General features: G+C 48.6%; 1 pseudogene; it reads right to left on the bottom strand.

Moving 5' to 3' along the window:
- Window positions 1-7,916: 7,916 nt before the first annotated feature.
- Window positions 7,917-8,041, bottom strand: LOC116895000 (annotated as a pseudogene).
- Between the last annotated feature and the right edge of the window lie 6,345 nt (window positions 8,042-14,386).

The raw sequence follows: 14,386 nt of genomic DNA, 5'->3' as shown, positions 1-14,386 counted from the left end.
CTGGGATGAGTTATACAAGGGTCCCACCCAATCCTCACCCAGCAGGCTCAACAATCAAGCTCCTCCCTTCAATGGCGTGCAGGGGCGTCATAGAGACCAGGGAAGAGATCACTTCCTGTCCTTCTTCCTAGCTTCACCGATGAGAAGCCAGATCCATTTCCCCTGCTCTGCAGGCTGGCAGAGGAGACTTGCTAGTTACTGATATACCAGGGGAATGAGCACAGCTCCTAAGCCTGAGGCTGTGCTTCTTGTCATAAGATCCATAACTCTACCCAGAGGCCTCTGCGTTGGAGCCTAGAGCAGCTGGTTCTGCGTGTGAGTGACGTACAAATGCTGGAGACAGCAGAACTCCCAATCTAGAGGAGGTGGGTCTGGATTTCCTCAGATTACCTATGTACTCAACGCATCTCCATGATTAAGTAAGCATCTTTCTTTGCTTCCCAGGGGTCCAAACATCTATTACCTTTCTGCCCACAGCCACCACTAATGGCTGCTTCCTTCTCCAGAAATCCACGTTTGCCCCGACCCCCATACCCAGAGCCCTCACTCACGCAGCAGCTGCCGAAGAATAAGCACGTAGCAAAGACTTTCCTGTCGCATGCTACAGAACAGACTCTGGCAAATGTCCACCGGGCTCTGCCTGTTATTATTTAAGCTGTCTTCCTCCCTATCCTCAGGCTGAGCAAAACCCATCCACATCCCAGGCATCCGCTTCTGACCCCAAGACCTGAAGCAGTTGTAACCTGATCTTCAGCAGAAACGTAATGACAGGAAGAAATTTTCCTCCTGTGATGTAGAAACGAAAAATGTCCCAAATCGCCTAACATCAGAACCCTCAGAAAACCCTAACGGTGTTTTGACACATATAGTTCAGGCTTCAGACAAGCCCTTCCCTGTGGAAATGTGAGACGCATGGAGGAAAGGCAAGGCCTGAGAAGTCTGAATAACGGCCGGATTGGTTAAAAGCTGACCATGGAAAGACAAGCACATGGTGCCTGGGCCGAGAGGGCAGCTTTTCAAAGCAAATCTTCTTTGTCTTTTGCAGTCACACAAAAGTGAGGTGTTTTTCTGGAGTCACCAGGAAGATAGCCTTGTGTCAATTGCACTGCCACTCTGGAATTCAGACTTGAGACTTAACCAAAATGGTGAGAACGCAAGGCTGCAAGAGAAAAAACCCATGCCTCCGCTCTGCCGCCCAGCACCGGATCGTCCAGCAGTTTCGTGTCATTTATGTCCCTGACTGGAAGCTCTACCCTGATTCACTTAACATCCTCACTAGGATGCCCAACTGTTTTAAGGTCAGCAGGCCCCAGGGGACTCCTCCCATCTCCCCTGCCCGTGAGTCGCTAGTCCGAAGCAATCTGTACACATCAGTTCAGTTTATTCAGTTGCTCAGGTTGAAAATGCATCATGGCCACCTTTGTTCACGTCCCCACCTCATACCCAGATTCAGCAAACTGGACTTGCCCACCCTCAAACCCTGGCCATATGCCCCTACCATCATCATTCAAACCCAAGATGTCACAGCTCAAGCCTGGACTTCTGCAGCATTCTCTCCCTAGATATTTCAGTTTCCTGCCCCAGCTCCCCAAGTACGTTCCAGATCCAACCGGAGGGATGCTTGGAGGGTAAGTGTCAGATCATGTCACTTCTCTGCTCAGAACACCCCCCAGACTCCAAGCATCACTCGGGATCTTCTACCTACAACCTCTTTGATGTAAACTCTCCTATGCCCTCCCTTGCTTCTTCTGTTCCCCACTGCGGCCCTCATTACCACTAGGCTCCAACCTCAGAGTTTTCTTTTTTTAATTGCCATTTTTTTCTAATTAGCATGCAAAATGCTGGGTTTCACTATGACATTTGCATATATGTGTACCTATTTCCCTCATCCCTAGGACCCCATAGAGTGTCTAGCACCCAATCCTCATCACTAAATACACAGACAGGTGAATTTATTTAAGAGCTTCGTGGCAGATTGATTTCCTTTTTAACATAAGTAAATTTGCCTTAAAAGAAATAATGTATTTGTACTGTAAATGAACCAGCATTCAAAGTCATAAAGAGAACTTCCCCCCAAATAAAGGCGCGTGCGCGCGTGCACACACACACACACACACACACACACACACACACACACACACACTGAATAGAAAGTGAAAGCACTGGTATTAAACCGAGCTGGACACTGTGGCCAGCCATATCCCTGTGCCTGCAAAAAGAGAAATCAGCAAACATTTAAAGAGATATTCACAACCAAACTGGGACTGCTCTTAACTAATCAAAGAAGCCAATAAAGAACTGAAAGATAGATAGCTTCTAACTCTCGGACTCCATGTTAACTGATCTTGGGTCAGAACATCACCTAGACACTCTCCACCACTCATAAATATTGAGCATCCTACACTGCTCTAAGCAATAAAATAGATATTAATGGCCTTCCATTCTCAGAATGTGGGCTCCTCCCGCCATTTCCTGTGTATCTGTATAGGGCAACTCAATTTTCTCAGTTGCTCAGGTCAAAGCCAACCTCACCATCTGCCTTGTTCTCTTACATTACACATGTCCAGCCTGTCAGCACATTCCCTTTACTCCGCCTTCAAATTACCCAGTGTGTGACCCCAGAGGACTGTGTGCAGTGTCCCTTTCCTAATTTGATTGGTGGGGAGGTGTTGAGAGAGGTTGGACATGGGTTCTACCCGGAAGACATGTACGATGTGGCGTGGAGATTAAGTGCATGTGTAATTGACAAGCATGCAGCGGAGGGGAGAGCGTTGTAAATCCCGGAAGGAACGCGAAGATAGCATAGTGAGCACTGGGACCTGATACAAGGCAAAAGCTTAACAAGCATGTTTACAGGTTCGTGAGCTCATTCCCTGTGCGGGATGTGTGCTTCCTTGTACGAGGTCTCAGGGGACTTGACACAGGACTTGCTTTATCCAGTCAGGTAGGCAGGTTTGTGAAATCAGAGTCAAGACACAACAGCCCATGGGACTGTTCACTTTTTTCCTCAAGAAGAACATGGGCAGAAGAAGATATCATTCCGTGTAGTGTTTTTAGAGTAGGTGTGAAGCCCTAGGATTGAGCTCCAGTGCTGAAGAAGGAGAGGAGGGAGAAAGCAGAAAGGGGAAGAAGGAGGAAGAGAGATCCACTATGTTGTCTACTGTCCTTCCAGTTGAACACTGGAAATGCATAGAACATGGTCACCCACACCAACCTGCAAAACCACAGACTGGTATGAATGCTTGGGTGGGGGTGCCAGTGAAGTGGGTCTTCACTCTAGACAGCCAAGAAAGGAACTGCAGGAACAAGGGATGACTTTGGCAGTCCACCAGGGCTGCTTCATCCTCAGGGGCATCATGTGGGTAGATTCTACCCCTGCAAACACACAGACACACACACACAGGCACACATACTCACACGCACGCATACTCATACACACATGCATACACACAAGCACCCAAGCACATACAAACGCTTATCTCACTTCAATCTTACTAAATTACAAACCTGTAGAGTTTGCGGGGGGTGGCGGGGAACAAGCCACCAAGACTATATAATAGGATGCGAAAGCTACTGAGAAAATGGCTCTGATCTCACAGCCTGTGGAGGAGCAGAAAGGAGGAAGAACAGCGGGTGAGTTTCCCCAAGCATTTGGATGTTGGCGCTGACTCCGGGAGGTTTATTTGTGTGCTCCGAGAACTCACTCTTCTTCCCTGAATCCATGCCATGGTTTCCTGCACCCTCACCATGCCTCCGTGTCCATCTTGCGCCCTTTCAGTCAGCATGGTGATGAGCAGTCCTGTGTGTCCCCTCAGCAGTTGACAATTTTCCATCCTGACCTCAGTATACCACAAAGAAGAGCCTGAGACAGACTGAAACCCAGGGAGCCTGAGGGTGTATTGAATCCAGTAGGGCAAGGGGTGGGAGAGAGTGAGGAAGAAAGCCTGAAGAAGTGCCCAGGGAAGGGCAACTGGGCTCAGTCCCACTGGAGTCTTCCCAGGAAGCTATCCCCAGAAAGGACAGGTATTTACCCAGAGCCTCTGGCAGTGCTAACCACACCCACACGCACATGCATACCCACATACGCATGTACGTGCACACACAGGAGCCCAAGCAAAGGAAACTGTCCACCCCTCTACACAGATCTCAGAACTCAGATGTGCCAAAAGGAAGGGCTCAGTACATGCCCCTGTGTCCTTCTCCTGAGCAGCAGGCCCAGCCACCCACAGCACTGCTCCGTGTCTTCTACATTGCAACATGGTCCTTTTCCTTTGCCCAAATCTTTCCCTCTCCTTTGTGAGTCCCAGAATAGAGGAAATAATGCGCCATCAACTCGATTTTTATGACCTCCAAGATACCAGGTTCTCCCACTCCCTCACCTCTAGGATCAAAATTGGATCCTACGTGCTGATCCAGATTTTTCCGTCCCCTCCACTCTGCCATCATTTGCCCCCTGTGAAACTGTCTGGATTCTCAGCATCTGCTCTGAAAAAGGCTTACGTACTAACTAGCTATTTGATGCGTTTGCTATTTATCTTCCACAGCTCACAGGTAGGTTCCCTGAGACGGGATGTATTTGTCATGGTTCACCCATTCCCCCAAGTCTAGAACAGTCCCTGGCCCATAACAGATGCTAAGCAGATGTTTATTAACTGAACGAATAGCTCACGGGGTCCCACGAAGCTCTGTGCTGGTCTGCAAAGCTGGCGCTGAGAGGGTGTTTCTCACTTGATTGTTGCTGTTTCAGATCGGTCCCAGAAAAGGATTTATAGGAAGACCCAGGCAGGTGGGCTGCACGGAGGGCAACAGACAACCCCATAACCAGTATCCCAACCAGACACACCCATAGTGATCGCTGGCATTCAAAGCAAGCATTGTACCATCTTCTGCTCTACAGTTTGCATTTGCATTAACTGACAGGGTAGGGACAAGCCTGCTTTGGTCGTCCCACCCACTCCTGGCCCCTCCTCAGGGTTCTCCTCCTCACTCACAAGCTCCTCAAGGACAGTGGCCATCAGTGCTGGCCCCTGGGGAACATTTCTCTTGCTGGTGCAGCTGGAATTTCCTTGCAGAGAGAACATAAAGATTAACTAGGTGGGGAAATTTTTCCCTTGGCTCTGAAGCTTGGAACATTTGTCTGATGTGGTGCATATTCTCCAGGAGACAGGCTAAATTACTAATGGACCGCTGTGTTTAAAATATATTTACCAGTGATTGACAGCATGGTGGGTAATGTATGCTTCCATAATTTCTTTTTCAACATGGGGGAACCTCAACACATAAATACCTCAGGGTAATTAGTGAGTGTTTATTTAACATTTCGTCATGTTTTCCTGTGGGCCCAGAAAGGTGTCATCAGTGGGAGCTGGGCCCCTTCTGTGAGCAAGGAAGGACCCAGCCTTGGGGAAAGTACAGGACTTAGCTTCTCAGTGGGAAACTTTGGGAAGCAACCCAACTGCATATTGTTCTGTTCAGGTCACAATGTCGTTGAGTAGGTCTTAGGATATTTGTTAGTGGCATTAAATTAGGCAATTTGGGGCTGGAGGAGTGTCTTAGTAAGTAAGAATGTTTACTCTGCAAACTCAAGGACCTGAGTTCAAATCCCCAGCACTTATGTTGACATCTGGTCATGGCTATGTGTGCCTGTAATCCCAGCACTGTGGGGAGTGGAGACAGGATGGCTGCTGAGCTTTGCTGGATGTCAGCCAGCCTAGTCCATGCCTCCATGAGTGCATAAATGCACACACCTACACGCAGAGGCACAACACACACATATGACACACACACTCACAAAATAGACAAATAAAATGACATTACACATAAAGTTTGAACTTGAAGGCTTCTCTTGATATTGAAAGCTGGTGACACCTGCAAGCTTCTTCCCAGAGCTTCCCTCAATAGAACCTGGATGGTCATGGCTCCCTGGTCCCTAAAAAACATTATGAGCTGCCTGGGCCTCTTAAATGCATCAGTTTGTAACACCGTATTCCCTACCAGACCTGCATGAGGCAGCCTAAGGGTTTTTTATTCAAACTTGGATACTGCTTCCAGAGGGTGGGATGGTGGCCAACCCCAGAGGTGACTGAAGATAAGATTCTAGAGATGGACACAAGCTTGATCAGGCCTCTCTTGTCACCACTATCTGCTCAGCCACAGCCTGTGGCCTCCCTTCCCTTGACTGACAAGATCAGGAAGTGCAGGGCACACTGGTGCACAGCCTAGACTCAAAGGCATGATCCCCCGCTCTCTACTGTCCAGGGCATCTTGGGGTTAGGGGGAGTATGCTGTCCTGCTCTACATAGCCACTATATTAGGCACATACATTTGCAGAACACTGGACAGAAGCAGCTTACGGTGGGCGTTATTTATTTTGGCTCACAGTTTTAGAGGGCTTGGTGGGTAGTTGTGGGACCCTGTGTGCTTGAGCAGAACCTCGTGGCAGGGAAGGGAGTGTGTGCATGACTAAAGCTGTCATTTACTTATTGGCAGATAGGTTGCACCGAGCACAGCAGGAGGCCAAGAGTGAGACAAGAAGGAGCAAGGAGTAGAATTGTTTGTGGACCCATATACTTCCTCCAGCTAGTTCCTCCCTCCCATCAGTCCTGGATAGTGCTGCTAGCTGAAGATCAACCTTTCAGTACCGATAAGGCTTTGGGGGAGGGAATCCTTCCTATCCAAACCACAACACAGCCCCTGAGAGAGAGAGAGAGAGAGAGAGAGAGAGAGAGAGAGAGAGAGAGAGAGAAATGCCTCCATCAATCTACCTCCATCCCCATAGCTCTCTGTCCCCACCTAACCCCACCCGCTCTATTCCTCCCAACATCACTCAAAATCCCATCTCTGAGAGACTGTGGGAGGAGCCCAGCTGGATAAGAAGCCTCAAGCCAATAGCAATATTTTACCCCTCCATAGAAAGGCTGTAAATTCCTCCTGACATCTCTCCAGGAATCCCTCCTGCACACTCTCTCTTAGTACCTAGAGATGAGAACTACAGGACCAGAGAGCACAGACAAGGGCAGGCAGTGCCCTAAGCATGGGCTGACACTGGAGAAAAGAGGCTGGGTACCCAGGGCCCTCCCCAGGTGTTCATGTCAAAACCATGTGTGTCGGCTTCTTGACGCGTTGTATTAGCTGACCCAGCTACCAATTACAGTGTCAGGGCCTTTGGGAAGACTGAGGCATAGACAGCTGAGGTGGCTGGCCCCAGAGGACTGAGGCAGCCTCCAACCACTACCTGGGTTGCCCCTGGCTCTGTGTTCTCGGGCTTTCTTTAGCATTGCTAACCATAGACCTGAAACCTAGTCGCACCTGCTCTCTTGGACCCTGTGATGGATGCCTTTCCCTTCCAGACCTTCTTCTGGTCCTTTTCTCTCCAGTTGCTCTTCCCCTACCACAAAGCCACAGACAACCTCTCCTGGCCATCCCTTGGCCTCTTCTTTCCCTTAGAGAATAGAGTTGGTCTCCAGCGGACACAGAACCTAAGTTCTGCCCAAGTATGCAACTGAGTAAAGCACTCTTTTCTCATTCCCGGCTCTCTGTGCCAGGCACAGAGCACACCTCCATAAAAGACTGACCATTGAGGGAGGCTTTCAGTCATCCAGACAGACAGAAGCTCAACCCACATGGAGCAATCTATGATGGTTGCCTACCAGCCAGAGTCAGACACCAAGCCCATTCCTTTCAGTCTGTTTTCAGCGGTTGTTAATGAAATGTCAACATTTTCTTTCTTACAATCAATAAACATTGTCGAACAGATATTATCGGGTTTACCTCTTTCCAAAGAAAAATCTTTTTCACATAACTGCCAACTGATGTGTGTGCACACACACATATTCATGTATATGCCAGTATGCGTGCCAGCATGTGAATGCGTGCATATGTGGAGGACTTTCCTACGCACTCTTCGCCTTATTTTTTAGGAGAAGGCACAAATGCCATCCCCCACTATGACAAATTATGCAGTCATCTGGACTCCAATTGGTAAGCTGTGCCTTAGAAAACCACCATTTTAATCATGGCATCTCCCCAACTAGGTCAGCACCTACCCTATTCTTTCTGAACATCTATGCATTTATCCCCACTTCCCCCCACCCCGGTGTGGGAGTACAGGGATGTGCAGGCTTGCCACAGCATGCACATGAGAGTCAGAGGGCAACTAGAAGGAGCTTCTCTTTTACAACTTGGTCCTGGGGGCTGAACTCACACTGAGCCATCTCACTCGTACATTCACATGTGCCATAGGTCCACCCCTCAATCCTTCCCATCCTGTCCCTTCTCTGTCCCTGCTGTCACTACACCAGGACCTTCCAATCCCATCTGTTCTTTCTCTTTTTGTAAACCCACAGAGTCGACCTAGCGCTCCCAGCATGCACATCAGCACAGGGCCACCTACTAGAGCAGCCATCAGTTGCCAAAAACTCCTCAGCTAGGGGTGGAACCTCCTGACCTCCTCCCCACCTCCATGCTGGGACTTTGTCTGTCTTGAACTCTTTGAACTGTCTTGTACACGCAGTCACTGCTGCTGTTAGCTCAGAATGTCCAACTGCCACATTATGACAGAAAACACTGTTTCCTGTAGTCATCCACTGCTCTGGGCTCTTACAATCTTTCCACCCTCTCTTCCCCAATGATCCCTGAACCTTGGGATGAAAGCATGTGACATAAACATCTATCCCACTTAGTACCAAGCACACCATGCTCTCTTATTCTCTGCACACTGACCAGATGTGAGTTTATGTTCCAATCGCCGTCTATTGCACAAAGACACGTCTCTGATGACGGTTGAGAGACTCACTTTCCTATGAGTATAAGAAGTCTCTCAGAGTCAGTTTGCTATCACTGAACAAATAATAACAGGGGGCTCTCCCCTAGAGCCTAGGGCACACCCAGCTTCATGTTCTTGGCCCTGTTTAAGGCATGGATTTTGTTTTATAGAAAGGACCTTGGAGCCAATCAGAAGGGAGTTGGTCATTCACATGTCCTGTAACGCCAGTATGTGGTGACTTTAGCAATAGGGTCTCTCCATCAGATTCTGGATGTACTGGCTGGATTAGTGTGTCAACTTGACACAAGCTAGTGTAGTCAGAGAGGAAGGAACATGGATTGAGGAAATGCCTCCATGAGATCCAGCTATAAGGCATTTTCTCAATTAGTGATCAATAGGGGAGGGCCCAGTCCACTGTGGGTTGTGCCATCCCTCAACTGGTGATCCTGGGTTCTACAAAAAAGCAGGTTGAGCAAGCCAGCACCCCTCCATGGCCTTTGCACTGGCTCCTGCCTCCGGGTTCCTGCCCTGTTTAAGTTCCTGCCCTGACTTCCTTCCATAAAGAACAGTGCTGTGGAGGAGTAAGCCAAATCAACCCTTTCCTCCCCACTCAGTTTTTGGTCACGGTATAGAAAACCCGACTAGAACAAATGGGAAAGTGACAGTGTCCTCCGCTGCATTTCCCCCTTGAATTTCCTGCTCTTAACTTCCGATTTGTATCCTGCCTCAACTTCTTATCTGGATTTCCTATCTCAGATTCCTGTGCTGGACCCCCTTGGAACACGTTTGCTGTTGTCTGTGTTTTGATTTTTGTTGTTGTTTTGGTTTGGTTTTCCCCTAGTTTAAGAAGCTTGGATGCCAGGCAATTTCAATCTTAGATAAGCTCAAAATAAATTATAATTTTGTAGATGACTTCAGGGGGTGGGGTGGGATGAAAAAGACTTCCTTTTTAGCATGACCACACTCAGTGCATCCTGAAAAGAAAAAGAACACATTTTTTTCCTCCCTCTCCTAGGGGCTGTACCTAGGGCCCCCACTTAGGCTAGGCAAGTGCTCCACCACTCAGTTACACCCCCAGCCCATTTTATAGCTTTTGTATTGAGATAGAGTCCTGCCTTGTAAATTGCTTTGAACTTGGGTTCCTGTTGCCTTAGTCTCCCAAGTGACTAGATGTATGGCCATGCCACCAGGCCTGCCTTGAAAAGCATACTTGAACATCAAATTTTTAGTTTTAAAAATTGGGGGTGGGGCAGGGCAGGGGAGATGGCTCTATCTGCAGAATGCTTGCTGTGCAAGCAAGAGGACCTGAGTGTGATCTTCCAGAATCCACATGAAAAATCGGGGGGAAGAAGACAGGATTCCAGGGGTTGGATGGCTAGACAACTGAGGTATAGATGCCGTGACAGGCCTTATTTCAAAACCTAAGGAGGCAGCATGTCCTCTCTCACATGTGGACGGTGGCTTTGAATCTTTAGATGCATATTTAAATTGGAGCACCCAGAGAAGTCAGAAACAACATTAAGGGGACTGGTGGGGGTGGGCATTTAAGATGGGGGAGATAGAATGCAGATGTTATGAAGGGATAGAAAGATGGAGTTTTGGCCAATGGGTCCCAAACATTTCAGGCTCTGTTCATTGCTCTTGGTTACTGTCTTTGTTGCAGTTTATACTGCTATGATAAAACACCATAACCAAAAGGCAAGCTGGGGAGTGTGGTAGTTTGAATAGGTTTGGCCCCCATAGATCCATGTGCCTGTATGCTTGGCCACAGAGGGTAGCACCGTTAAGAGCTGTGGACCTGTTGGAGTAGGTGTATGGCTATGAGTGTGGGCTTTAAGATCTTCTAGTGCTAAAGCTCCAACCAGTGTGGGGTAGTCCCTTCTTGGCTGCCTTCAGATCAAGATATAGACTCTCAGCTCCTCTACCACCAAGTTTGCCTGCATTCTGCCATGCTTCCCACCGCGATAATAATGGACTGAACCTCTGAAACTCTGTCAGGCCCAATTAAATGTTAGCCTTTATAAGAGAGTTGCCTTGGCCATGTTGTCCCTTCATAGCAATGAAACCTTAAGGCAGGGAGGAAAGAGTTTATTTTGCTTACACTTCCAAATCATACTCCATCATCAAAGAAAGTCAGGACAGGAGCTCAAACAGGCTGGAACCTGGAGGCAGGGCTGATGCAGAGGCCATGGAAGGGCGCTGCTTACTGGCTTGTTCTCATGGCTTGCTCAGCCTGCTTTCTTCTAGAACCCATAACTACCAGCCCATGAGTAGCCTCACCCACAATGGATTGGGCCTTCTCCCATCAATCACTAATTGAGAAAGTGCCTTAGAGCTAGATCTTTTTCTTATTGAATATTTTATATATTTACATTTCAAATGTTATCCCCTTTCCCTGTTTCCCCTCCAGAAACCCCCTCTCCCATCCCATCTCATCTTCTATGAGGGTGCTGCCCCACCCCCACCCCACCCACTCACTCCTACCTCACCATCCTGGCATTTCCCTACACTGGGGAATTGAGCCTTCACAGGATCAAGGGCCTCTCCTCCCATTGATGCCAGACAATGCCATCCTCTGCTACATATGCAGCTGGAGCCATGAGTCCCTCCATGTGTACTCTTTGGTTGGTGGTTTAGTTCCTGGGAGCTTTGGGGGTTCTGGTTGGTTGATATTGTTCTTCCTATGGGGTGGCAAACTCCTTCATCTCCTTCAGTCCTTTCTCTAACTCCATGCTCAGTCTAATGGTTGGCTGTGAGCGTTCGCCTCTGTATTTGTCAGGCTCTGACAGAGCCTCTCAGGAGACAGTTGTATCAGGCCCCTGTCAGCAAGCATCAGCAATAGTGTCTGGGTTTGGTGTCTGCATATAGGGTAGATCCCCAGGTGGACCACTCTCTGGGTGGTCTTTCCTTCAGTCTCTGTTCCACAGTTTGTCCCCATATTTCCTTTAGACAGGAGCCATTCTGGGTTGAAAATTTGGATGAGTCAATGGCCCTGTCCCCAACTTGGGGCCTTGCCTAACCTCTGGATATGGTCTCGACAGATTCTCCCTCTCCTTTGTTGGACATTTCAGCTAATCTCATCCCCATTGGGTCCTGGGAGCATCTTGCTTTCCTGGCGTCTGGGGTGGCTACTCCCAGTTCTCCATCCCGGGTTGCTACACACCTCTGTTCAAATTCCTGACCCTCTGTACATCATCCCCATCCCCTCCCATACCTGCTCCTACCCACCTTTCCCCTCAACCTCCTGTCTTCCTCCCAAGTCCCTCCCACCCTCTACCTCCCACACAGCTAGGCCTTATGGAGGCATCTTTTTAAAACAACTATAGCTTGTTTCATGATGACATAAAACTAGGCAGTACACCATCTCCAACTTGAACAGTAGCCCAACCAAGTGTGTGCTGAGAGCCCCAGACTCGAATGACACTCTTCACCTATTAACCTCATGGCCCACAAGAAAGAAGAAAGCTTCGGAGGCCCTGTGAGCCTGAGGTGACTTGAGGCCTCTGTGAGAAAAGCTTCAGGCTTACTCTCCAGCTCTGCTTAGATTCTCTCAGAATCCTTAGAGCAGAGGGCAGAAGGCCTTACTAACACCTGACCACCACTAAAGAAGGGGGAGCAGGAAACCCCCTTTGCTGAGAGGAGAAGACAGGAAACAGTGGGTAGCCAGAGCCCAGGCAGAGCTGGGGAGAGGGCACTCACCTCTCCTTGCAAATTCCTAAGCAGATGTGAAGTCACCAAGACACCTGTTCTCCTTCTCCTTCTGTGTAAAAGAGATGCAGTTGCATACACCTCATGGAGTCGCACTGTGAGGGGAGCTAATATCACAGAGGAGCTAAATGCTACAGCTGGGAGAAGAATGCGTGGCTAAGCAGAAGCTGTAGAAGCTTGCCACTGACTGAGGAACTTCCCTGAGGCATGACACATACTGCTCCAAGCCATGCTCTGGAAACACAGCCTTCCCTCTGTGCATGACAATCAAGGAGCTCACTAGAGCGCCAACTTCAGAAAGGAACGTGAGGGCAAAGGCTATTGGCAATTAGGTAATGCATTTCTAATGCAGAAGAATGCTCCAGCTGTTAGTCTCAAACAGGAGAGAAATGACCACCTGTGGTGCCTGTTTAACACATCAGAGCTGACCTGTCCACCCATTTCTCCCAGCATCCCTCACTCCCCACCGGTTACAGGGTATTGCTGTCACACCCACCCCCTACCCTGAGCCCACCACCTCAGGGTCTGGACTGCCTTTCCCCCAGCAGCTCTTCTCTATATAATCCAGACATTTTGGCTTCGCTAGTCTTTTTTATCTTTTACCTTTTTGTCATTTTGGCCTCTTAGTCTCTTGGTCTCCTTGGCTCCTGGATCTCCTCTCCTACCTCCACCTCTCCACACATAATCCAGTTCAGCGTCACATTCACTCTGGACTCACATAAATGTCTCTGCCTCTGCCTCTGCCTATGCTCTCACATCTCCAATAAACTTTCTTCTCCACCATACCCAGGAGCAGTCACCCTCCTCCTTTTATTTCTTTTTTTTAAATTCACCATCTCCTGCCTCATTCTTTGCTCTTGGAGGCCAAGCGGGCGGTGAGTCATGAGACAGTATGGAAAATGACACGGAGGTGCCAGTTAAGTGATGACAACCTGCAGGTCATCTACAAGAGTATCTCAGCTTACGGTTGGGGATTTAGCCCAGAGGTAGAGCGCTTGCCTAGCAAGCCCAAGGCCCTGGGTTCGGTCCCCAGCTCCAGAAAAAAAAAAAAAAGAGTATCTCAGCTTTACTCCCCATCTTCATCACCATCAAGAGGGAAGGGCTGACCTTGGTCCCACTTCAGGCACCCTTATGAAACAGCTTCATGTCATAGGACCTCAGAGAAAACTTCTCTTAAAACACCGAAGTTCTGTGACGTTGCCTCTTGAAGTCTCTAGAGTTCTGGGGTTCCCAGAAAGCCAACTTCCCTTTCCCAACTACTACAGTGAACTCCATGCCATGCCCTCTCCATTAAGCAAGAGCCTCAAGTCGTGTAAACAGTTGTGACTGTTTAAACAATTGTGGCGTGCGACTCTGGCTTAAAGGCCACTTGTCCAGCTGCACAGGACTGAGAGCCTGAGAGAAGCAAATGCCAGACAAAACCAATAAATCTCTGAACAGACTGCCCAGGAAGAATTTGCAATACATGCTTAGCCAAAGCACCAGAGACCATGGCAAGCAGTGGTGACAAATCCAACAGCTGGCAAACATTGGCAGGCCCAGTCAAGGCAAGAAAGCCAGCATGTCCAGCTAGGAGTGCTGTACAACATAGCTGGCTCTTGGGGCAGCATAGAGCTCAAGTTGTAAACCCAAAGCTCTAGGCTAAAATCCTGACTGCCACTGAGAAGCATCAGGGAAGAAGAAAATTACTCACCCTCTCTGATTTTATTTTTGTTTTTCCATCTGAAAAGAGTGATGACTATGACTCAAAGTGTTGGCACAAGGATTAAGTAGTCACTCAAAGGGTTGTGATGAGGGTCACACCGAAGTAAACAGGCACAAGTTAATCCTCTGGAAAAGCATTCAGGTATGTGGTAAGCAACCCACAAACATTAGCTAATATTATTGAGAGCAGACAAAGGTACAGACAGGAGG

Source organism: Rattus rattus, chromosome 2 (genome assembly GCF_011064425.1).
Source record: "Rattus rattus isolate New Zealand chromosome 2, Rrattus_CSIRO_v1, whole genome shotgun sequence".
In the NCBI taxonomy this organism is placed as follows: domain Eukaryota; kingdom Metazoa; phylum Chordata; class Mammalia; order Rodentia; family Muridae; genus Rattus; species Rattus rattus.
Note: the sequence above shows the minus strand (reverse complement) of the source record. Positions and strands in the feature narration are given on the sequence as shown.